Source organism: Microtus oregoni, unplaced genomic scaffold (genome assembly GCF_018167655.1).
Source record: "Microtus oregoni isolate MIOR12 unplaced genomic scaffold, Mior012 000052F_ref0000163, whole genome shotgun sequence".
Classification (NCBI taxonomy): Eukaryota; Metazoa; Chordata; class Mammalia; order Rodentia; family Cricetidae; genus Microtus; species Microtus oregoni.
The window spans coordinates 3,360,502-3,386,095 of NW_024543828.1; the positions used below are offsets into that span (position 1 = coordinate 3,360,502).

Consider the following 25,594-nt stretch of genomic DNA (forward strand, 5'->3'; position numbering starts at 1 on the left):
TGTGGTCTAGAGAATGATCTTCAATTAGCATACTTTCAGTTTTTAATAAACATATTTATTAAGTCTACAACAACTAAAATTAAAAAGGATAAATAGGTACTAGCAGACAGAAAGAAGCAGAAGTGCTGTAGAATGCCACTTGTTCATTTCCTGGCTTCCCAGACTCACGAAATCACCACACAGAAGCTGTATTAATTAAATCACTGCTTGGCCAACTACCTAAGTGTATTGCTTACTAGCTCTTACATCTATAATTAACCCATCTCCATTATTTTATATTTTACCACAAGGCTCACGGCCTACCACCAAGGTTTCAGCATATCTGTCTCTGGCAGTAGCTTCATGGCTTCTCTGTAACTCCACCCTTCTTTCTCCTAGCATTGAGCTAAGTTTTCCCTGTCTAGAAAAGGCCTGAAAACCTCCTGGACTGTGGTAGCATTCTGAGATCTTTTCCAGAGCTTTGAAGTCACAGAGCAGACAATCTCCTGGTTGCTCCCACAGTATTATCAAAGTTAAAGAAAATGAGTGGATACCTGGGAACTTTGCTTAGGTAGGGACCCTAATAACTGAAGACAGGCTAGGATGAGATGAAGTCATTATAGGAGGGATTCTGAGCCCAAGGCCTGAGAAGAAGAGAGGTGTGGGACACCAGATACAGGGATCTGTGTGAAGGTGTTCTGGTTGCAGAGCCACTGATGATTGGGGAGAATGAGGAGTTCCACTTTGTGAAAGCTAGGATACTCTAGACTGGTGTGGGTGGGCACACTCAGCTTGTGGAAATGATAGGAAAGGCAGTAAATATCCTGCTCCAGAAGAGAGAAGACGAGAGCTTTTGGAGAGCTTGTATGGATGGATTCTGGATTTAGAGTTTAGCCCATTAGCTCTAGCTTCTTATTGGCTGACTCTTACATCTTAATTTAACCCATTTCTATTAATCTGTGTATCACCATGTGGCTGGGGATTACCAGGTAAAGTTCTGGGCATCTGCCTCTGGTGGGGCTCCATGGCTTCTCCCTAACCCCGCCTTCTTTCTCCCAGCATTCAGCTTAGTTGTTCCCACTTAGCTCTGTTCCCCTATAGCTCTGCTATAGGCCCAAAGCAGTTCCTTTATTTATCGATGGTAATCACATCAGACAGAGGGAAAGCACACATCATTTTGCTGCAATATCTGTAGGGCCCTAAGCATCCATGGGAGGTTGTATTCCTGTGGCCCAGCTCACATAACCTATTTCCTGTTCTTGCCTTACATCTGCTCCTGGACATTCCTGGTGGTGAGTGCTGTGCTGGCTTCCTTCTGTCCTCTGCAAGGCACTCACACAATTTCTCAGATGGGAGGCCTTACTCACACGCGGACCCCCTTTAACACTGAATGTTAATTAAGATGTCCAGCTTCTGCTGAAAAAGGAGATAAAAAGAGAGGTGGAGATACCATGTGTTCGGCTCAGCTGTCCTGATTCCTGTTCCTGAAATCCCACCATTCGGAAGGCACTATCTTTACATAACTGACCTTGGGGCACCCTATGATATCCTTAGCACACGTTCTATATCATAGAGACTCATTCCCTTTGAGCTCAGCTTTTCAGTGGAGTCTGAGGAAGAAGCCAGAGGAGGCCCCACACAGTATTGTAGTCAGTAAGAGGATGTGGAGAGAAGAGGTGAGATAAAGCTGCACAAGAAAGCAAAAACATCCCTGCCCCATGAGGGGTCAGTGGAGTCCAACCTTGGCCCAGTATGGATCTGACTATATCCACCCAGAGTTTTCAGTATTCTCTTTTGGGCACGTATCTGGGGAATGTACCACAAAGTAGCAGAACAAGCTCTCCAGGTGACTTTCATGTCTATGTGACCCTATCAGGCAGTGGTGTTCCACTACCCACTCTCAGTCAATAGCAACTATCTGCTCTGCTATATGGATCCCTTTCATCAGCTTCACTTGGTGTTCCAAGGATGGTGATTCCTGGGCCCAAAGTCAACTTTCCCCTGCTACTGAAGGCCTTCACCCTTTTTTGGGTGTTTGCCCCCAGCACATGCCTATGCTCCTCCTATGGCTCCTCCCTTTCCTGAAGCTTTAGCTTTATAGCTCCCACTGAGGCTCTGCAGTCCAGGGTCTCTTCTTTGAGGGACTTTGGGATTGAATAGCTGTCCTATGACCCTTGTTTAGCTTTCATTGCCTGCTGGGGCGTCCCTCTGCGTACTTTAGTGCTTCCTTTTCCCTTTGGTGGGGCAGGTATTAGGTACTTTAGAGTGCATGGACTAGGCCTGGGGCAGTGTATTAGTTTGGTTTCTGTAGCTGTGATAAAACACACTTGGGGAGGAAAAGATTTATTTGACTTATAGGTTATAGTCCATCACGAAGGGAAGTCAGGGCAGGAAAACTAAATGAAAGAACCTTGAGACAGGAACTAATGCAGAGGCCATGGAGGAGTGCTGCTTACTGGCTAACTCTTTATGATTCATTCAGCTTGACTTTTAAATACAACCCAGGACCATCTGCTCAGTGTGGCACCTCTCACAGTGGGCAGGGCCCTCCCACATCAAACATTAACAAAATCCCCCACAGACTTGCCTACAGGTGAATTTGATGGTGACATTTTGCAATTCCGGTTCCTTCTTCCCAGATGACTTTAGCTTGTTTCAAGTTGATAAAAAAAAAAATAACCATCACAGGTGGGGATGGGTACTGGACCAGACTGAGAGCCACATTAATGGCACAAAACTCGGATTAGAGGATTCAAAGGGCAATTGAGAAGACTGCTTTGAGGTTGGCCAAAACAGAGATTCAGCCAACCTGAAAGTGTGGATCAGGAGAGGAAACAAGTGGGGTGCAAAGAGGTAAAGAAAGCATGACAATGAGGCACCGGGCTGAAAATGTACACAGGCAAACAAGAGGGAAAGGTGTTCTACGGCAGGCTAGGGGCTGCCTTTAAATATACTGTGCAAACACATTCAGTGGAAAAATACGCTGGAGTGGTCTGCATCAGAAAAGAGGTCACCAGCTCCAGCTGTTGCTAAGGGAACCGCTGCAATCATAAGCTGGATGAAATATGTAGTCTCCAGATACGAACTTTCCAGAGACACAGCATTGCCTGCTGTTAAAGCCATGCATGGCAAAGTGGATTGGGCAGATGTAATGGAGGTTACCAGCTACCTTTAAACTATGGAGATGATCTTGGGTTTCCTGTTACATAGTAGGGCTGAGGAGGACACCATAGTGGGAGAAGACTCAGCTCCCAATTGCTGACTGAGAATGGGAAGAGACCCATGGAAAGTGTGGCACTTTCCATGAAATGAAGGCAACAGCTGACAAAGAAGTGGGGGCTGCAGATTCCCTGCAAGGCCTTCAGATCAGAGTCCAGCCAGCAATACCCTGACTGTAGTTTTGTGAGCTCAGAAGACAAGGAACCATTTAAGCCAGGTTTGCCCTCCTGAATTGGGGCAAGTGGGAATTAATAACTAGGTGCTGTGTTAACCTTCAAAGTCTATAGTGATTGCTTATGCTAGACTGGATGAGGTAGGTGGCATGATGTTCCTTTAAAAGTGAGGCCTCTTCCAATGCATGTGATTTTTTTTTCATTACTGCCAAGGTCATGAGTTAAAGAATCTAGCTGGGTTCCTTGCTGAACTCTCTAGGATGGCTGCAACAATGCAATTCCAGCAGTGTTTTTTGTCTTGCTTTGTCTTTCTGAATTTACAAACCAAACTCAGTTTTCCACAGCAACATTTCTTGTCACTGGACTAGAGTCATAGAAGATTTAAAAGTGTTCGAACTCCCTTTCATCCTCTCTCATAGGATTTCTTAATCTCTGGCACAAAGATGTTTGACTGGTTCTAAAATTTTCAGGCCTACATGGTACCCCGTATCCCATGTCCTGTGAGCAGAGCTATCTTCAAAGAACATGAAGTTCCTGCTCAGCACAGCACACTTTATTCAGCCAGCCTTAAGCTAACCAAAGAGCTTCAGACCATGACGTGGGTCTCGGAATACTCTTATGCATCTACTGGAAAAACAGCACAGCATGCATATGTAAGGTTTTCCTCTGGGAATCACCCTTGGTTCTTCATGATGGAAGTGTGAAATTAGCTTCCTCCATTCAAGCCCATAAATCTCTCCTTCTTTTTCCTTTATAAGCTCTATTATCCCATCCAATTTTCTTTTTTTTTCCAAATGAGATCTCTGAACCTACATATTTTCCTTCCAAGCTCCAACCCGATACCAGTTATAATCAGACCTAATAGATGTCCTTAACCCTGAGGACAAACTTTGTTGGGAGAGGGGATGTCATCTTCTAGAATTACTTCCAGCTGTCATGGGGGCAATGTTCTTTCTATGGGATCTTCTGAAAAACTAAAATGATGGTTAAGTTTGAAGATTACTGTCTGATATAACTGCAAATAGTCTCTGAGTATTCAGTAGGTTTTTTTTCTGAGCTTTCTATTTGGAGGTCTGGCAAGATTGTTGTAAAAAGGTGCACCATTTCAGCTAACCAAGTTGGAACCATCTTGAGCAGCTGGTACTCAAAACAGGTCTCATAGTAGCGCTATTGGCATCATGACATCATATCAACCAGGTAGAGTTATTGTGGGCCCCCATCTTCTTCCTGGAAACTTCAAAGATTACTGCAGGAAAATTCATTGCTTATTGTGGAAAACTTAAAGTTTATTTATTTGTTTATTTATTTATTGATTGATTTTTTGAGACAGGGTTTCTCCTTAGCTTTTGGTTCCTGTCCTGGAACTAGCTCTTGTAGACCAGGCTGGCCTCGAACTCACAGAGATCCGCCTGCCTCTGCCTCCCGAGTGCTGGGATTAAAGGCGTGTGCCACCACCGCCCGGCCTAAAGTTTATTTATATAGACATATTTAATGAAAGGTATGATAGAGACAGAAACATGTATGGAGAGAAGTAATTTTTTTTTTAATTTTTTTGTCTCATACCAGATGGCTCCTGATATGAGACAGAAAGTTTGAACTTTTTAACAACATATTTGGATTTTGAAATAGATAGCCGTTGTTCACCTTCAAAGCCAGCTTTAATTTTTAAGTAAGTCTCAAATTTTATTATAGTAAGATATATATATATATATATATATATATATATATATATATATATATATATATATGAAATTTTACCCTGCAGATTTTTTTTGTTGGTGATTTCTTTTGGATAGTTATCTTTTTTAGGCATTTAGATATCCAAGGTTTTTGACTTTTTGAAGATCAGTACTCCCACAGCAGAATCCTTTTTCATTTTCTGCATACGTATACATGTTTAATGTACATATGTGTGTGTTCACATGTATATGGACATATGTGTAGAAGGTGCCGGTTGAAGCCCATAGTTGCTATTTGGAGTCTTCACCAATCCCTTTTAACCTATTCACTGAGGCACATTCTCTCAGCTCTACCCTTTACATTTCTTGTGATTCCTTTTGATGTCTGAAAAGATAGTTGAATTTTCATTGCGATTTCTGACTTCAGACTACCATGATATCACATTGGATAACCCCCAGAACATTCTTTCATACTCTTGAGAAAGAAGGAGAAAGCAAAGGCAAACAATCTTAGTTTCACTATGAGGAGATAATTGATTTTCAGGACCCTCCCTCAAAAGGGCACAAGACTGCCCAGGACTCTCTCAAATCCCCTATGAAGCACAATGTTATTCCATTCTCCTAGGTTTTGTGCATATTGAACTGTCCCCTGTAGCCATTATCAGTAACTACATGGTTTGCATTTGTGGGTGCTCACTGCCCTATATGTCCTATATGATGCTGATTTGTGAACAGCAGGCAGGAGCATGTGGGATACATCATAATGCTGAAGGCTCACAGTTAAGTAGTAATTAGTTCAAGGGTGTGGAGAAATATGGCATTTCTTCTACTTGTTATTGGACATAAAACAATAAATAGAACAAGGTCACTTTCCATGGAAATGTAAGAATCCAGCACAGAGACAGATAAAAAGAAAACTAAGTATTCACAAAAATGGAGATTATTGTCACTATAGTAGTAACAGAATGTCAAGGTTGCCAGGGAGGATAGACTATGGGAAGACTATCTTGTATGAGGATATGTGGAGGGTGTCCCTTGGGTGATTAGGAAAAACGGCATTACAGATAGGGAAAAATAGATATCCTTAAAATACACAGACAAGGGAAGACTTTCAGCAGCACAGCCCTGCTGAGCTGGTGTTGATGATTTGACCAGAGAGGAGTTACAGAGGTGGGGACAGCAGCCTCAAGATTGCCCTTCACTTTTCAGAAATGTAGAGTCTCTTCAAGTTGTTCTGCTATGCAGGAAGGCGTTAGAGCTGCTGCAGAGCACCAAGACTACATGACTTGGTGGGCCTTGATTCTAAGCTCAACCTTCCTAGCCCACCTTAATAGACTTGTAACCCTGACCAATGTTCTCTTGTTAGTCTTTCTTAACATCTCATTTTCACAGTCTATGGAATGACCATGATGAAGACATGTGGTGGGTATGTATGGACTGTAAGTGGGGCAGTGTGTGTCAAGTACTCAGGCGTGTCTTCCACATGGATGTTTGTGTTACCCCTCAGCCCCCGGTTGCATTAGGAAACATTGCCGTTGGTCCCCACAAGACAACTCTCAATATGAAATTGAGAACCTCAATTACCCCTTACCACTCTCTGTACTTGCTTTTGTGTTATTGTGCACTTTATCGCAGTGAACACCATGCCCTCCTTTCCTCAGTTTCCTCATCTGAAGGATAGGGATTATAGAATGTCCTCCTAGGGGCTAGAGGGATGGCTCAGCAGTTAGGGCAAGCATGAAAACTGGAAGTTTAGATTCCCAGAACACGTATAAAGCCAGACTTGTTCGCATGTATCTGTAACACTGGTGACATCACTGCAAGATGGGAGGCAGGGGACAGGAGAACCTCCGGAAGCTTATGGACAGAACAAAATGGAAGAAAAGAGACCCTGTCTGAAACAAGGTTGAAGGCAATGACTGACACTTGAGATAGTGTTCTCACTTCCACACATATGCCTGTGAGCTCCTGTACTTAAACATATGAACACACACACACACAGACACACACACACATACACACACACACACACACACAGAGAGAGAGAGAGAGAGAGAGAGAGAGAGAGAGAGAGAGAGAGACAGTCCAGTGGGGAACAAAAACAAATTCAGCAACTGCCTAGTGTTTACAGAGGCTGTCATCCTGTCCTCCCCTCCTTCCTTTTCGTAGCTGCTAGGATGGATGTTCATGTGGCCCAAGAACTTCCTTTGGGACTGGGCATCATTCTCACTTCCCCTCTGCACTATCTATCATCCTCAGAGAATAATGCCACTATGGGAAGGAGCACTGGGAAGATCTACTGTCATCCAGCCTATATGGCCTACCTCTGGCTGAGGGGCACTGTGAAATCTCCCATAAGCTCTGGAAAGCATGGAATTGTGACCAAGAATGGTCAATGGGGCTCCCAGGATGCTGAGTGGTGCATGGTTATATAATCAATATGTTCCTTACCAGACTTGACTTCTGGAATTGTTTGCATTGGAATCAAGTTGAAATATAAACAAGTTAACAAGTTCAATTCCACCACTCCACTCCTTACTTACTGAATACTTATTCTGGTGCTCAGCACTGTGGTACATATAAGACTAATGGGTGGTGTAGTCTGTTCAACTTTTGCTTATCCACAAGCATTTTTGTATGAGTTCCTGCTGTGTGCCAGGTAGTGTCTGCCTCTGAGAAAATTAAAGCAAGTACAAAGCCACAGTCCTTTGCCTTGCAAAGGGGGCAGGTTACTCAGAAAACCATATAAGGCAATTTGCAACTCTAGCCATAAAACAGTGAGACTCTCAGGGCAGTGAGAGTGAGTGTACAAAGAGACCTGGCCTGTGTTTGCAGTCCTGAAAGCTTTGCCAAGCCGTACCTCTACACAGATGTACAGAGTGTGCTGTACAAAGCAAGGGCTCTACTTTCTACTTATCCATTCTCTGAATTCCTCCCAACTCTTAAACTCTCTACTATTGGCAAGCATCATAACTTACTCCAAAGAGGCACTAATAATGTCTTAGGGTTTCTGTTTTTGTGAAGAGACACTATGACAACAGCAACTCTTATAAAGGAAAGCATTTAATTGGGGTGTCTTACAGTTCTGAGGTTTTGTGTATTATCATCATGGCAGGACATGGTAGCATGCAGGCAGACATGGTACTGGGGAAGGCGCTGAGAATCATACATCTTGATCCTCAGGCAGTAGGGAAAGACTGTTGCACTGGACATGCCTTGAGCATATGAGATCTCAAAGCCTGCCCCCATAGTTATACCCTTCTCCAACAAGGCCACACCTACTTCAACAAGGCTACCCCTACATCAACAAGGCTATACCTCTTAATAGTCCAATCTCTATGGGTCAAGCATTCAAACAAATGATTTTATGGGGTGTTGGGGTCCGTGGCTCCAACATAAAAACTAGTTTTCCCTAACTCGACCTGTACGCAGGCGTGGGAAAAAGTGAGACACAGTTCACACAACAATATCGGAAGGGCATCTCAGGCTTCATTCAAATCCTGAAGATCACCCGCGTTTATTATTCAAACACCTTTTATCCCCCAGGTAAACCAAGGTGGAAACTCATTAATATTCTCTTTCCAGGGACGTGGGAATACTGGAAACACCTGCAACTTAAGTCACCAGCTTGGAATCCACCCCTCTCCCCAGGCGATCTACATACTAACAAAACAGAAGGAGCAGCTGTACATCCTGAGCCTTTGTTAGGTGGCTACCAGTGGTGTGGCAGGATTGCAGCTGCCTTGGATATTAAGCATGGTCAGAGAACCTGGCTGCAAATATTTTGAATGAAATATGGGCCTACCATCCATGCTCTCTTATTAATTTTAATAACACCTGTGCTTCTGCAACAGGATAGATGGATCGCACCTGGCTTAGGCAAAGTCTTCTTCCTTTACCCAAATTTTCCCGTCTTTGGAACAGGTATTGTCATATGCAATCTCCTGTCTTAGGCATCTGGGGAGAAGAAGCTTCAAACCCATCATTGACTGCTGATCTCTGTAAAGAAAAGAGATTAGTGGAGAGAAATATACTTTCAGGCCCTGTGTCTCATAGCCATACTTTTTGTCAGGATAAATCATAACGCTTTATGAACTTGGCTGCAAATATTTTGTATGAAATATGGGCCAACAATGGGGGCCAAACATATTCAAAGTACCACAACTACCTTTGTAGAAAGGGTAGAGGATATGTAAAAGTGAAGCAGGCAGCATGACTGGCTTGTGCAAACAAAAAGGAAAAAAAATCTTAGTTTAAGCATCTTTAAAGGGTGAGTTCTCACTGCAGTTACTATGGAAGAATATTGAGGTGGTATCACCTAGCACTCTCTGTTTGATTCCACCCCTTCTCATTTACTGGTTCTGTGATGAAGATGGACTGGTGACATTGCTACATAAGGAAAACCCTTTTATTCTGTGGTGGTTTGAAATCTTGACCTTTTTCTTCAGGGGAAACGACGCCTGTCACAGAGTAGGTACTCAGCTGGACTCTGTAAAGTGAATGAGTAACACAAAGAAGAGTTTTAACACAGGTTTGGGGGTGGAACAAAACGGTGCTATCAGGAAGCAACAGGGCTTCTGGGGACAGCTTCAGAAAACCCAGATCATGGTGACCCTTAGGGATCTTCAAGATTTCAGGGTTGTACTCTGTAGGCAAAGGAAGTGTTTGAAATTTGAAAGGCTTTGGAGCAGTCATGCGTGTCAACAAAATTCTTTTTTTTTTTTAAATTGGGACTGTTATGCCCAAGGTTCTAGTCCCCAAATGTAATTCATGAGCCGAATTTCTGATGCAAATTACATGAGGGTTTTTAATAATATTCAAACTCAAGTTTGGACCAACACCTTTCCAGCACCCCAGCATGATGGGTACAGAAAGAATGGCAGGGAGCCCTGGGGAGGGTAGAACTTTTAAAGGGGAAGCGCCATAATCAGGGGAGTTCATGTCCTGTTGTCTTGGGGTTGGGTAAGAAGGGGATAGGATCAGGTCATTTTTGAAACCATTGGTAAGTTTTTGGGCGCAAAACCCTAACAAAGGACCATTAATAACTGACAAGGTATCTTCAAGGACAGGATGCCTCCTAGGAACATCTGAACCTTGACAAATTTTATGGTCCTGCTTCCTAGTTCCTTAATTGGCTATTTTCAGGGTAACTGTTCAAATTCTGCTATGGCAGCACATTTCCGGAGCTGAGATGGGCCCCTTGCTCAATATATGGCTTAAGATGAAGCTTCTTCTTTAAATCAGAGTTTGCAAAGTCAGGTCCTCACAGGACAAAGAGCCACTTAAGGGAAGAAGAGTTAATTTTGTCTTGCGGTTGAGAGGAATTCTGTTTATGGTGGTGGAGAAGTCATGGCTACCAGTCACATAGTTGCACCAGTCAGGAAACAGAGATGAACACTGGTGGTCAGCTGATTTCCTACTCATTTCCGTCTTTTAGTCATTCTGGAACTCCAGCTCATGGGATGATATGGCCACATTCAGGGAGAGTCTTCACTCTTCAGTTAAACCTCACTGGAAATACCCTCATAGACACATCTCCTAGATTATTCAAAATCCAATTATGTTGACAATGAAGAGTTTGGTGGTCAGACAGAAGACAGGATTGGTGTGGGAGAAAGATTCTGAGAAACCTTTGGGGTTTGCAAGAGATTAAATCGACATGCCTGTGGCTGTTCTAAACTTATGGGTCTGGGAATAGTTGGCTGTATACTATAACAATTTAAGAGGTGAGGTAGAGAGAAATTGGTCTGCTTCTCCCACGGTCTGAGTGGCTCCCCTGAGCCGGTCTGTGGCACTATTGGGCTACAGTTCAAGGTGTAAGAATTCTTTCTGGAGGCTCCGACTGAGAACCTGTTCCTTGTGCCTATTAGTTTCTAGTTTACTGTCATTTTCCTTGCCTTACAGCCTCATCACACCAATCTCTACTTTTGTGCTTACATTTTTTTCCCTGATGTGGAACTTCCTGCCTTCTCCTTCACCACTTGAAGGGCCTAGTGATGACATTTGGTAACCAGGATACTCAAGAATAATCTCCCATCTCAAGATTGTGGAGTTGATTACAGTTGCAATGACCCTTCTGCTTTGTAAGGTAGTACACTGACAAGTTCCAGGGATAGGTAGACATATCTTTGAAGATATGCTGCAAGCATCATCCTACTGACCATGGAATACTTCTTGTAATGGACACCAGAATGGTAAGCATTTATATAGTAGGATTAAAGATTTATTTTGGGTAAGGGTTATGCTTTTCTGAAAGTAACAAAACAAAAACCAGGATTTTTACTTTTACACCAGCAATGCCTGTCAGAAAATGTGATTTTGTATCAAACTTGACTCTTCTATTTGTCTGTTTCTTTTTTCCCCTGATTTTTATCAGCACATTTATTGTACAAAGCAATGGGCATAATTATAACATTTTCACATGTATATCATATTTTTTATCACATCCTGCACCCCCATTATCTATCTTCTGTTCCCACCGTCCCATACTTCACTATCTTTGTAAAGTAATGTCCAAAGCTTATATACCATTGACAAGGGAACAAAGCTTCTGAAGGCTGGGTAGGACTGAGCCCTGATAGAGATACTAAAAAAGTGTCCACCTTCCTGATCTGCCTGCTGAAGACAAGGAATGCTGAGTGAGTCAGGCTTACATTATCAGTTATGAAACTGCCATGGTAGAAGGATGGATGATAATGAGGAAGGGATGTTCTCTAACCTTAGCGATATAGTTTCAAGATTTCTGTTGCTTTGTAGGTATAAACAACTGTTACTTTTTCATCTAACTTATTCTCCATTCCTCTTGAAAAGCAAAACAAAAGCCCACTTTTGAAACAAAATATCATCTATTCCCAGCGATTGCTAGTGTCCTGAGATAAAGCCTGAGTCACTCAAGGTCATTTCTTGCTGATTTTTGTTCCAGTTCCCTCTGCTTCTTTCTATGACTTGTATTTTAATTTTTGATTTCACCATGTGCACATTGGTTCTCTGACTTCCTTTCCTCCAATGACCTTGTTACCACATTCCTTGTCCAGACAGTTATTCTAATGGTTGTAAAGTAGTCTTAGCACCACAGCTGATGCTCTCTCCATACTCCTCAAGCTTGTGATCACATCCCATAACCCCCAATACACTAACTAGGAGTTTTACTATCTTTTCACTGCACATTATTCCTCATATCCCATCTGTAGTTCATTATGCAGGTTCTGATTATACACCCAGTTGTTGTCATCATATCCTTGCTCAGTCCCTTCAGCTCACCGGCTTCTTCACTCATTGCCTCCCACTCATGTCTGCTCATCATCTGCTGCAGATTAGATTTAGCCTTTCCACTTGCTTCCGCAAATCCTAAGCTGCAAGGCTCATTATCTCCACACACTGATTTAAGGTCGGAGTTATCACTTGGGAGATCCCACCTTTTGTTATTCAGAGATAGTAGTCCTCCTTATTTTTTGAGATAGAATCTTACACTGCACCCAAAATTCACAAATAGATTAGGCTGGCTATTCAGCATTTCCCCAGGATACTTCTGTTTCTGCTTCCCAACACTGGGATTACAGGCTCACACTACCAAACTCAGATTTTGGTGCAAGTGCTGGGGATCTGAAGTCAGGTCCATATGCTTGTTAAACAAGCTTATTACTCACTGAGCCATCTACCCAGCCCTTATCTATCATTCTGAGGTATACAGTATGTTATTGTTATCTACAGTTACCTTCCTGTGCAGTAGTACACCAAAGCTTCTTGCTAACGCTAGCTACCGATCAGCCTCTCCCACCCTGCCTTCTTCCTTGCTCTTCCTAACTTCTGGAAACAACCATCTCACACTCAACTTGTGTTAAATAAAATTCTGTGTTTTAAATTTCACGTCCCTTTTGAGTCACTGTTTTCTTTATCTCTTCCTTTCATCGCAAAACTCCTCAGAATCTCCTAACTCTTCCTCTTTTTTCCCTTAACATATATTTAAGGAATATAATGATACAACACAAAATATACAACTTAATAACACCAAAGAATAATACAAATCAGCCATTTTGTGACACATTTGCCATGCTAGGACTGATCTTGAACTTCTGTTCCTCCTGCCTCTGCCTCACAAGAATCGAGATTACGGGTATCTGCAAGAAGCCTGACTCATCCATTATTCTTAATGCTTAGATGCCTACTTTTCTGGTGATAATTGTTATGGTTTGAAAGTGAAACACCCCCATAGGTTCATATGGGGAATGTTTGGTCTCTAGGTAGTAGCCCCATTTTGAGAAGTGGAGAAGAGCTGGAGGAAGACTGAGACTGAGGGCATGCCTTTGGAAGTTAAACCTGGTCCCTATTATCTTCCACTCTCTCTGCTTCCTATCTGCCTTGAGGTGAGCAGCCTCCCATGCCAAACACTCCTACCTTCATGATGTTTCCTCCTCACTACAGGCCCAACAATAACAGAGCCAAGAACTTAAACTGTAAACCACAACCACCCTTTGTTGTTTATCTCTGGCATTTTGCCACAAAGTCAAAAGTCTGGTCAATAACAGTAATTCAACGTGACCTTCACTTAGTGGGTGAACTACGTCTATAGAAAGGCTCTGGGCCATATACAGTTTGCACGGCAAAGGTCTCTGCTATGCTCTGAATATTTGCAGCCCCTCCACTCACTTCATTTGTTGTAATCTAGTTCCTTATGTTATAGTGTTAGAGGCTGTGGTCTAAAAAAGTGAGGAGCTTCTGAAGATGGAACCCTCATAAATGAGATTCTGAAGGGCAAACCTTACCTCATAAGGCCATAGGTATATGGTGTCATCTATGAGAAAGCAGACTGGCACCACTCTTGAGATCTACTGAAACCTTGATTTTGGCCTTCTCAAGTCTCCAGGCTGTGAAGAATACATTTCTGTTGTTTCCAGGCCATCTGATTCGATGGTATTTTGTTATGACAGTCCAAAGTGTCAGAAATTGCTACAAGTTAGATTTTTTTCATTTATTTGCTAATTTTCCAAACAATGTGTAGATTTTTAACATCTAATAACTTCCAAAGGTTCAATTTTTTGTAGTGACATTTCATTTGTATTTTAATAAATAAAGCTTGCCTGAAGATCAGAAAGTAAAACAGGCCCACTGGTCAGCCTTACAGACCAGGCAGTGGTAACACACACCTTTAATCCCAGAAGCCACACTAGTTTGCCACAGAAGCTGGGCAATAGTGGTGCATGCCCTTAATCCCAGCACTAGAGAAGAATATAAAATGGGAGGAGACAGCTCTCAGATCAGTATCATTCTGAGGATTTGTGGAGGCAGGATCACTATTTCAGACTGAGGTAGAAATAAGAGCCACTGGTTGACAGGTTTACTTTTCTGGTCTTCAAGTTGAACCCAAATCTGTGTCTCTGGGTTTTTATTATTTGTGCTATAGTTTTACTATTTTGAACTTGAAGATTTACATGCATCTATATATTTAATTATTGACATTGCAATTCTTATTTAACTGAAATGGATCATGCATTGGTGTGGGAGGTTCTTCTGTCTGTGTGTTGCTTTTATTAGTTAATGACTAAAGAATTGCTTTGAGCCTATAGCAGGGAAGAACAGAACTAGGCAGGAAAAGCTAGGCTGTGTGCTGGGAGGAAGAAGGGCAGAGTCAGAGATAAGCGATGGAGCCTCCATCAGAGTCAGATGTGCCGAAACTTTGCCGGTAAGCCACTGACACGTGGAAATACACAGATTAATGGAGACGGGTTAAATTAATATGTAATACTTAGCCAATAAGAAGCTAGAGCAAATAGGCCAAGCAGTGATTTAATTAATACAGTTTCTGTGTGATTATTTCAGGGCTAAGCTAGCCAGCCGGGTGGCCAGGAACCAACAAGTGGTCTCCTACTACAATATATGAGGAAACTCCTTTAGGTTATTTCCCAAGACTTCAGAACAAGAACTTAGCTATTGTTGGGAGCTAGAGAGATAGCATAAACAGAGTATTGGTACTCTTGCAGAGGACCTTAGTTTAGTTCCCAGCAGCCACATTGTGGCTTCACTGTAACTCCAGTGTTAGGGGATTCAATTCCCTTTCCTGACCTCCAAAGGTACCACACACACACACACACACACACACACACACGAAGGTAAAACACTCATATTCACAAAATAGATAAATCTAAGAAAAAAAGAAGCTAGCCATTTTGGAGCTTTTTTTGTCCTGTGGGATGACAAGATGTTTTATTTTTCTCAGGGAACTGTTGCTAAACCTTCTTTCAAAAATAATTTTTAAGTGGGAAATATAATTTCTAGAACAATCTAAGTGTTCCAGAGTCTCCCTACTTCTGTGTTCATCACTTGTTATAGACTTCTGTAATGTTCAGTTTTAGGAATCACATGTATACTGTGAAAGATTAAGCAGTTTCATAGACTACAGAGATGATTCCAATTCACATTCAAGACTACAGAGTAACTTTATATACTTTAAATACATGTGACAATTAGAATATAACTTAAATAAAATTTGCAACAATAATAAAAATAACAAAGATAGCTTTCCATTACAGTGTTAAAGGATGGTGCGAATAGTGTTTGCATGCCTGGTAATTCCTTCATCTTTTTGCTGTATAGAACTACTCTAAGGTGTGTACTATAAACTTTCTTGTTAGCCTGGAACTTCTTGATTCAAGGTACAATTAATTTCCCAATCTCCATCTAGTCATTTCATTCAGTTGAAGCTTATTCTTATACAGATTCCTAAGAAGTGTCATGCTAACATCATTCTGCAAGTTGTTGCATGTCCGTGTGGCTTTGCTGAATTCACACTTTGAAGATGAACTTGCCTGGATTTAAAACCTTTGATATGATTCTCTGTATCATGTATAATAAAAACCCAGAGATGGAAATTGGGGTTCAATCTGAAAAGCAAAGCAGCCAAGCCACTAGAGAAAGTGGCTTTCTATCAAGGCTGGGCAACCACAAAACTAAGCGGCCTAAACCTCTCTCTCCTCCCATTTTATATTCTCTCTAGTATTGGGATTAAAAGCATATGACTCCTTAGGACTGGGATTAAAATGTAGTGCACCACGACCTGGATTTGTTTCTGCTCTGATCTTGTGTAGCCCAGGGTGGCCTTCAACTCACAGAGATCCATCTTTTTCTTTCTCCCAAATCCTGGGATCAAAGGTGTGTATCACCATTCTCTGACCTCTAGTGGCAATAGCTTTGCCTTTGGTCTTCAGGAAAGATTTATTTATTAAAACACAAATACTATACCATTACAATTCCCTTCTTCCTTTTTTTCTTAAATTTCATTCTGTCAGAGAGCATTGCTTTTAATTTTCTTTCCATTATACACTTACCCTTTTTGGCTACATAGCCAGACTTGTTTTCTTTAAAGTTCAATAATTTCCCTATAATACAGTTTGCTTTTGCTTGGTCTGTGCTAGTTCTCTCAGGTACATGGTGTTCTCTTTCTATTTGTGATTTTGAACCCCTCGGGAAACTTCACTGAATTAAACATTTTCGTGTTTGTCCTTTGCATTTACTTTACTTTTAATCTTGGGAATATATATTATAGGAAGCATAGATTTTATTTGTCTACTGTTTTTGTCATCTTGTTCAAGTCTTCTTCCTCTCTTTATCATTTTGTTTTATATACAATCTGGTTTCTTCATCTGTTTCAGTTTTTAGAAAGTATGTGTATAGGTGTTTCCTTGTGTGCATGCCTGTTGCCTATGGAGGCCAGAAGAAGATGTTGGATCCCTCAGAACTAGAGTTACAGATGCTTTTGAGCTGCCATGTGGGTGCTAGAAATTAATCCTGGATCTTCTGCAAGAGTAACACGTGCTCTTAGCCACTGGTCCTTTCTTTTGAGTCATTATGTGTTGTGTTTAATCACTTATGGGTCTTTTAAATTCAATCTTATTTTATGAAATAAAAATTCTTAAATTTCACCTATAATTACTTTATAAATCAATTATTCCATTCATGTGATTTTATAATTCTGATTTGTGTTGCTCCTTCATAAATTGGATTCTCCTCCCTTGGTATCAATAATTTAATCCAGAGCCTTTGGAGCATGGTAGGCAACTGCTCTACCTCTGAGCTCCATATGTAGCCCTTTATTACCAATCATCTTATTTCCCTTGACAATTTTAGTTCTACTTTCCTTAGGAATTGTTATTCTCTCCCCACTGTCTACTATTTTCCTTTTCTTTTTCTTCTCCCAAAGAACACAGACTAGCCAGGTTGGAGGATCTCAGTAGCTCAGTCTCTTGAAAGCTAAGAATGACAACATCATTTCGTTTTATAGCTTTTTCCTTTTCTGTCTCCCTTCAGTCAAGACTGCTTCACTGTTCCTTCCATTGTCCCTACCATCCTCTGTTCTATGTATTTTCTTCCTCCATCTTTTTGCAGCTCACTCATCACAAAGTCTTCCTTAGGTTCTGTCTTCATGGTGTTTCTTTCTCCTGTTGGTGCAACACAAAATAACTAATATTTTGGTATATAGCTATTGTCAACACCCCCCTTTCTTCCTAAGATAATTAATGCTTCAGAAGGGATTCTGCCCAAACATTTCCAAAGGCTTCAATGATGACTATGTTTTTTCTTTAGAAAATATATTTCATCTGGCCAGTGGAATGAAGAGCTCTGTCCAGCGATCCATTTATAATGGAGGAAAAGGTCTGGTTTATCCACCTCTACTTATAGTCCCTGCCATGGGCACAAGACTTGCCAATCAGTTTTTCAGGCTTAAACCGTACACTTGTCTCTTTCCCAACACTTGTCACTGAATTGTTGCCAGCTTGAATGTAGAAATCCCCTTGAATGGAACCTGTCTCAGAATCAGCTGGATTGATCTCTCTCAGCATCACGCGGCCTGTCTTTACCACATTGAACCCCTCCCATAGCTATCACAGGCCCTGAATTCATATACTTCACCAGCCCCAGGAAGAAAGGACGGTCTTTCAGGTCAATGTAGTGTTGTTTCTGGTGCTCATTAAAAGCCCAAAGAAACTTTATAGCTATCATGAGGAATCCCTTCTGCTTAAAGCCCTTGATGATCTCTCCCACCAGCCCGAATTTTGTGGTTCTCTTGACTGAGCCTCCAGAATATCTGAGATTATGTGTGAGATTAACCTCACACAATTTAGGTTATTCTCTTAATGACTATACCGTGGTTTAAAATGAGGAGTCTATGAGGGTATTATTCTGCTCTTATTCCTCTTCTCTATTAGTGCTTTGCATGATGTTTACCTTTGATCATCTCCTGTTAGTTCATTTCCATGTGAAATGAAATTTGTTTTCCTGCTCTTGGAGAAGCACAGCATAGGCTGATTGTCTCTGTTCACATATGTAGAGCGCCCTTTTCCATTGACGTTGAGAACTCAGCCATACTGATAGCTTGCTTTGTGTTTTCCTAAGTAGTTGTCCTTTCTCTGGCATGAAGATGTTCTTATTTCTCTGACACTATTCTCATCACTCTGCATCTTTATTCTATCCCTTGTATTCTCCTCAGTAAAATATCCCCCATTCCTTCTGAAAAGAAGTTGAGATCTATTGAGCTAAGTTCTTCCCAGCCTCCAGCTACAGTGCATTGACAAGCCCCTACGTTATTTGGAGTGTGGGATGTTGTTAGATGCTGCTTCTCCGTGTCTGAGGCTCTGAGGTCTGAGGTCTTCAGAGCCATATTCTATTCCTCATGAGTCCTAGGCTTGCCACTGAATATTAACACACAGAAATCAGAGTTTCTAATCTAATTTCATTAGAAAACAGATTTGTGGTGTCTAAGAACTGATTCTTTATTTGTGTTGTTTTAGTCTCTGCCTCAGTTCTGCCGCCCCTAGCCATCCCTGATCACATCGTACCAGATGTGGGTCAACTTCCCTGATGGCTAGATCTAGTGTGAAGACTCTTTGGAGCCTGGTTGACCTCAACTGAAAATTGTCCATGCTTCCATACAGTCCCTGGTAAGTGGGGACTTCCAGGTGCATCATTTTGGATTGTGAGTTAGAGAAACAGTGAGGGAAGGCTGAGGAGTGGCAGGGTAGCAGCATCATGCAGGAGGTAAAGTTCCAACCATTTTATGAGTGATATAAGAATGTGACTGGCCTGTAGAGCTACTGTGAATAAGATAGACAAAAAAAAAAGTCAAATTGCTTTAGGTAAGAGGCAGCCCCACATTTTTGATTCCCTCAGCCAAGAAAGAATTGGGACAATGGAGATGTAACTATTGTGTACACAATTAAATTAGACATTCCACCAGGCAGCACTTGTTGACTGTGTTTCTGCTAGGTCTCCAACATGCAGATGAAGGAGTAAATGCCTCTGCTCTGATGAACAAGGGACAATAAATAAACAACAGGAAATTTATAGCAACTCCAATTTCAGTGGTATTGAATGCCTTGACAAGAACAGAATTGGATGTTATGATGAGGCACAGAAGAGTTAGGCGGTCTTTATGTGGAATAGTTAAAGAAGCTTTATTCATGAGTTTGCTATTGCTGGCAGCCAAGTGCAACTGCAAGTGACTGTATCTACAGCCAAGAAATCGACTAAGATGGTCTAGTACAAAAATTATTAAATCTGATAATCCATCAGAAAGACAAAAGGGATTGTGAAAATTTAAGCTGCTGGGCATCACCACCGAGGATTGTTTCAGTCAAGATTTTGCTTTCCCATGAAGTTACCAGGTAATGTTGAGGCTCCAGGTTCTGCAACACTGTGTCTGAATGTAGCTGGGAACAGAACCCAGATTAAGTTCATATTTTAAGGTTAGGAGCATGAAAAGGGGCAGTTTGAGGTAGACAGAAAATCTAGAGGAGGGATTGTCCCTGAATCCAGGTGAAGGCAGTTTGAGAAAAGTAAGAATGATTGGTTGCATTTGCTGTCAGCTGAAGAGTTTGGGAGCTGAGACCTGTGAAATAATATTGAATTTAATGAGAGAAGGGTCATTGATGATTTGAGAAAGAGCCAACAAAGTGGTGGATATATATGGAATTTTTAATACAATGGGTTTAAAAATTTCTTCCAAGAAAAATTTGTATTCAAGGGAGACCCAGCGAGTGATGAGTGGGAAATGGGAGTCAAAAGAGGCTCCTACTTCCTGGAGGTGGATGATAGCAGCATACATTGAAATTATCTGCTGAGATGAGGCGAAGAAAAGAGCGTGGTAAGTTTGAAGAGAGGAGACCACGAAAGGGTAAGTGGATCAGAAGGCAGTAAGAACTTAATGGTCAGTTCCAAGGAGTGAGTGACTTGATATGATTGGGGATATATCTAAAAAACTAGCCAAATGGTTTTGTTGGAATCTGATCACAGTGGTGTGAAAAAGGGACTGGTGAAAGATTTGGTGGGACTTAGAAACTATTTGGAAATCAAGTGTATATAGAACGGAGAGAAGGGGTAGTCAGAGGGCAAGATTCTTAGCATCAGTTGTTCATAATAGGAAGTGAAAATGGGACCAAGATGGTAAGTGACAGACACTGCAGATCTGGAAAAATCATCAGGAGTTGAGAAAAAGAGGGTGTGGAGAGTCAGTTATGTTCATGTGTTCTCTTGTCCCACGGCTGGTATTCAAAGTGAGCAGTAAAAATAAGACCAAGTTAACTTGCAAGGTATGAAAAAAATAATTGGCTTCTACCTCTGGAAGAGGATGGTGTAGGCAAGGAAAACGGCATTACTGGGACATATAGCCCCATGAATGGTAGGTGAGGAGACAGGGTTTTGTTCTCAGAACTTAACGTACAGGGGCAGTGGCAGTTAAAGTCAGAGGAGAGGCTGAATATGCAGGTAAGAATATTTCTGACATGCAGGCTCTGAGCATTGCACTGCCATGTGCATGGCTAAGTGGAACACCATGGCCTTAGACATGATCTTCTCTTAGAAAAGAAATTAACACATTGAAATTGTTAATTCCTCCTCTAGATGGAGTTAAAAGCAGGAAGAAGGGAGGTCCAGAGATTTTTCCATTCTTAAAGGTAAGAAGGTTTGAGTTACACTGTTGATGGCTTTTATAGAGAAACAGCTCATAACACAGAGGGAAAATGTGAGTCCATTTAAAAATCTTCTGTACATGTTCATTGTTGTGACCTTCTGAGTGTGGAATCCAGAAGCTGACAAGACGTGTCTGCCTCATCTATTCTTCATGTTAGTTTTTTAGACAGGGTCTCCTCATAGGACACAGTACTTGCAAATCCAGCCATACTGGCTGGTCAGCAAGCACCAGGGTTCTTATCTTTGCAGTCCCACTACTGAAAATACAAGCACGCACACTATGTGTGATCTTCTTAACCTGGGTAAGAGACCACTGTGTGCAGAAAGGAAATCCAGGAATTAGCAGCAAGGACTAATGCTGAGCATTCTCCCCTACAAGGCAAACGGTACTGTGAATCTAGAAGCCCAGGCTGGAGGACACAAGGACATTTCACAGAGATTCAGACAAGAACAGAGACTGAGAAAGAAGACCGGGCTTGTGTAAGGTTGCACTTGTGAGCCCACTGAGGCAACAATTCGGTGCACAGTCACAAAAATATGTCATGGACTGTGATTCCAGACAAGAAAACAGGAGCTTCAGGGAGGTATGGCAGGGCTGCCCCTCATCAGTACATCACAGATGTCAGTGACTCCAAGGGATGACAGGTCCCCTCCTTTCCTGCAAATAGCAGAAGTCTTTGATCTCTGAAATGTGAGAAAAGCTGGGATACTGATGTTTACTGCAAAAAGTCAGCCCACAAGGTAGCAAATGTCTCATTTACAGTAAGAAGTCTCCGGGGAGGGGAAGATGGCTGAGAATGGAAAGTGCTTTCTGCATGAGGTGAAAACCCGACTTCATCATCCAGTACTCATTTGACAAAAAGGTATGTGGACAGGTATGTTTAATCTCAGCACCAGGGAGACAGAGACAGGAGGATCAAAAGGAGCGCACACACACACACTCACAAACATGCACGCGTGCAAGCGTGCTCACACACAGAGAGATAAATAGAGAGAGACACACGCAGAGAGACACACGCAGAGAGACACATGCAGAGAGACACACGCAGAGAGACACACACACACAAAGAGAGAGAGAGGAGGGTCCTTTGAAATCAGGCTATCCCTAGGGTCACAATATTTCCAACCCCTTCTTTGGCTTCAAAGCACAGCCTCAAAGCACACATGTGTTCCTCTCCTTCAACGTGAGTGAACAAAGAGGAAGGTAATGGAGAAAGCAATGGGACCTGCCCCATCCAAGGCACCCTAGAGAGGACAGGGAGTATGGGGAAGAGTCGGAGACACACAGAGAGAAACAGTGTCATCAGGAACCTGGTGTGCTGTCTGGGTGCGTGGGGTCCGTGCAGAGAGGGCAAGTCTGCGCATAGCTAGCTAATACTCCACCCATAGCTGGTGACGGTCCAGAGAGGAGACCCCACGGGACTTCTCCACGCTTGGGCACAGGCCACAGAGGGCTAGGCGTGGCCTGAAGCTAACAGGAATTGCCGAATCCATGCAGACAATCTGCAAAGTCAAGCAGGTTCGTGAACGTTTATTTCGGGGTGGAGGGTAGGGGTGGGGTCTGTGTGTGGAGAAACACGTATGCAGTGAGGAGCGGTCATAGCAAGCCCCACAGTCTCCCAGATGGTTCTCTTTTGGAGGTGGAGCTGCAGGGGGTGATGGCAGAAAGGAGGAAGCTCCCTTCTAAGGAGTGGGCGCAGGAGGGTTCCTGCCAGCCCCAATCCTGGCTGCTGACCTCTTCTTGGCCGCCTTTAGAATGGTCTTCTCAAAGAGCTCTTTTTCACGATAGTGCACAGGTGGGCCACGCAGGTACTTCTCTTCTGCCTCCTTGTAGCTGAGCTCATCCAGGGCAGCGATGGAGCAGATGATTGCCTCTGGAAGAAGAACCTCCATGGTGAGCCGGACTTGGTCTCCTCTTGCCAGCGAGAGCAGGGCCTGGTCTGCTTCCTTGGATATTTCTTGCAAATGTCTGGCCACGAGGTGCAACTGGTCCTCATCCTCCAGGTAGGTCTCAATGCAGAAGACTTCCCTCTTTGACTTCCAGAGGTCGTCCAGCCACCGGGACGGTTTCCTGCCCTTCACGATGTCCAGCAGGTGATGGTCGGCTCCCTTTCTCTTCACGATGAAGTTTACGAGCTTCTGGTTGACTCTGTCCCAAGGGGCTCTCATGCGGTCAGGCAGGAGTTTCTTTCGGGGCCTCTTCCCACCGGGGGCGGTCTCCTCCTCCCAGTCTTTCAAGTAGGCATAGCTCACCTTGGTGAAATCAATGCACAGGTCGCCCTCTTGAATGGCTCTCCTCCGCGGGTAACTGGCTCGGGCGGCGTAGTAGCCCATAAAGGAGCCCCGGAAGGAGCCACAGGCGAGGTCCTCTCTGTAGCGGTCTATCACCGAGAGGCACCAGTTGATGCCCTGGCCGTACGCTTTGCTGGCTCTCCGCAGGAGGGAGAATCTCTCCCCACAGTCCAGGAGCTTCAGCTTGTGGAAAGGGACGCGGACACCCCTGCGCTCAAACTGCATGTTGCCCTCGATCAGCAGCACCCTGGCCGTCTTGTCGTTCTTGCTGACACTCTTGACCACCGCCGGGCAGAAAGGATGGTCCTGGAATTTGAACCAGACGAGCATCCCTCGTTTGAAGGTATTCTTCTCCTGGGCAGAAGCCACACTGGTGGCTTGGCAGTCTTCCTGAACTCCAGGGGCTCTCCTCTTGACCCTGGCCTTAGTCACCTTCGAGTGCACTAGAGTTTCCAATCCCGAGAGCCCGCAATGTGCACACAGCACATGTGATGGAGGAAGGTCATTGGCTAATAAAGGCACTGCCCTGGCCCATTTTATTGGTTAGAGAATAGGTGGGAGGAGTAAACAGAACAAAATGCTGGGAGGAAGAGGAAGTGAGGTCAGAGACTCCACAGCTCTGCTCTCGGAAGCAGACGCCTCAGGGAGACGCCATACCCCGCTCCCGCCATGAAGCTCGACCCAGGATGGACTAGGCTAGAAACTTCCCGGTAAGACCGGTTCTCACAGATTATTAGAGATGGGTTGATCGGGATGTGAGAATTAGCCTGTAAGTGCTAGAGCTAAAGGGCCAAGCAGTGCTTAAAAGAATACAGTGTCTGTGTAATTATTTTGGGGCATAAGCTAGCCGAGCAGGCGGCCGGGGTGCTGGGAATGCAACCCCTTTGCCCCCATTGCTACAGTTGGCGCCCAACTGTATTGAATACAAATTGAATACAAATGTGTGTTGTTATTTCCGGCATAAGCTAGCTGGGCAGACAGCCTGGGTGCTGGGGACGCAGCCCCGCCGCCCCTATTACTACACACATGGATCTTCCTTTTCCTGCCAGCAATGCGGACTGATCTTCGCAGGCTCGGGTCTGGAGGTGCACAGGCTGCCGATGCCCCCTCTGAGTCTGGCCTCGGGGTCGGCGGGCCGGAATCCTCCTTGTTCTTTGGGAGGGTGGTCTTCCTTTGGGCTCCAATGGCCCGGATCTCTAGGCCGCCACACCGTACTTGCTGCTTGAGAGCTTTGGGTGAGGTAGAGGCGTGCCTCCTCTATGGCCCAGAGGGAGGTCTATGCTCATTGTTAGCACGGGCACCCTGCCTAGAGGCCAGGGTGCTCGACTTTCTCTTGCCAGGATTATCACCAGCATTTCCTGTTGGCGTCTTGCAGGAACTTGGCCGCGCTCTGGTGCCCCTTAACGTGTTCCCTTGCATATCAGAGTAAGGGGACTCTACAGCGGTGTGGGTCTGCCCCCCCCCCCCTTGCACTGTAGGCTCATTCCCTGAGCCCATCAACACAGGTCCTTGGCGGCCTCACTTCCCAGGACTCCTGTGGGAGAGCCCTTGGCCTTTCTGGTTGCGCCCTTGGGGGTGCCGGCGCTGGCGTGGGCTGGAGCTGGTCTCCTCTTTCGGAACCTTGAGAGCCACTGTGCTGGTTCTTCGGCCACCTGCCCTTTCTCCTTGATACAAGCGGGTTCCCTCGCCCAGAACACCCAGGGCCACCTTGAGGGCTCTTCTGTATGCCCTCGTCTGCCCTGGCGGGCCACTGCCCTGTAACTCCTTTCCAGCCAAGGAGGCGATGGTTACGATTTCAGACTTGGTTAGGGGCCTCACCTCTGTGCTCCTCACTCTGATCTTCTCACCAACAGAGAGAATTTGGACCTCCAGGAAAGAGGTCCCTCTCCTCTTACTATGGGCCGAGGTCCTGGGTCTGGTCAACACCCTTGTAGGCCACAGCTGGCCCTTCCAGCCACAGAACACATACTCTGCAGAGTCCATGGCAATGGAACTCTGGGGCTGTTCTGATCAGGGCAGGGTGACCCCCTGCGTTGTGGTGGGCACTGCTCCCTGCTGGTCGTATCTGGCCTGGCTCCCCTGTCTGCGGTGCTGTCCTCCCTCCAGAATCTGGTAGACAAGCTCAACCTGAGGGCCCCTCTCAGGGTGATGTGGGCCTGCCCTGTAAGTGTGGGAGAGGGAAGAAGAGCTGCGTTAGGACGGAATTAGCCTTTAGTGAATACTGAAGCAACAGCTCAGTGAGGTGAGGAGAGAGAAAGCAAGGGGGTGCCAAAAGTCTGTCGTTCCACAGGGATG

The 25,594-nt window shown here is 43.9% G+C and overlaps 1 pseudogene; it reads right to left on the minus strand.

The window, feature by feature from the left end:
- Positions 1 to 22,690: 22,690 nt before the first annotated feature.
- Positions 22,691 to 25,282, minus strand: LOC121437425 (annotated as a pseudogene).
- Between the last annotated feature and the right edge of the window lie 312 nt (positions 25,283 to 25,594).